This window comes from Mandrillus leucophaeus, unplaced genomic scaffold (genome assembly GCF_000951045.1).
Source record: "Mandrillus leucophaeus isolate KB7577 unplaced genomic scaffold, Mleu.le_1.0 Scaffold113, whole genome shotgun sequence".
In the NCBI taxonomy this organism is placed as follows: Eukaryota; Metazoa; Chordata; class Mammalia; order Primates; family Cercopithecidae; genus Mandrillus; species Mandrillus leucophaeus.
Genome location: NW_012099543.1, coordinates 5,312,162 through 5,312,809, shown reverse-complemented (window position 1 = coordinate 5,312,809; position 648 = coordinate 5,312,162).

Here is a 648-nt window from a genome sequence, read left to right as displayed (position 1 = left end):
TATATATAAATGTATAAAATGTCCCTAATCAGTTCAGCTATCCTCTTAAAACATTAGAGAATTCAAGGGCACGTGGCTCCTAAACTGTCTGAGTTATGGCCCATGGAGCATTTCACTGGCAGACAAAGGAAGGCTCTTTCAAAAAGCACTGATTGGAGAGTCAAACAGATGAGTGTCTGCTCATAAAAATATGGCAGGAGCGATACTACCAAAAGGCCTTTTGATAGCCCACTACCTTTTATTCCCTCCTCTAGCAGTTTCCGCGGGTCTGTACTCTTTCCTGGCTATCTCCACCTAGACCCATCCCCTTCCTCAACCAGAACCCTGGGATCCTCTGTGGCTTCTTTTTAACCTACACACAGATACTGAGTGGAGAAGAGCACACTGAGCTAGGATGACTGCCCCGGCAGGTGACCCCCAGGTGAATCTGCTAATGCAGGCATTATCTATGTTGCCCTTAAACCAGTTTACTGAAACACTGCTATTTTTTTTTTTTTTTAGATGGAGTTTTGCTCTTGTTTCCCAGGCTGTAGTTCTGTGGTGCGATCTCGGCTCACTGCAACCTCTGCCTCCAGGGTTCAAATGATTCTTCTGCCTCAGCCTCCTGAGTAGCTGGGATTACAGGCGTGTGCCACCACACCCAGCTAC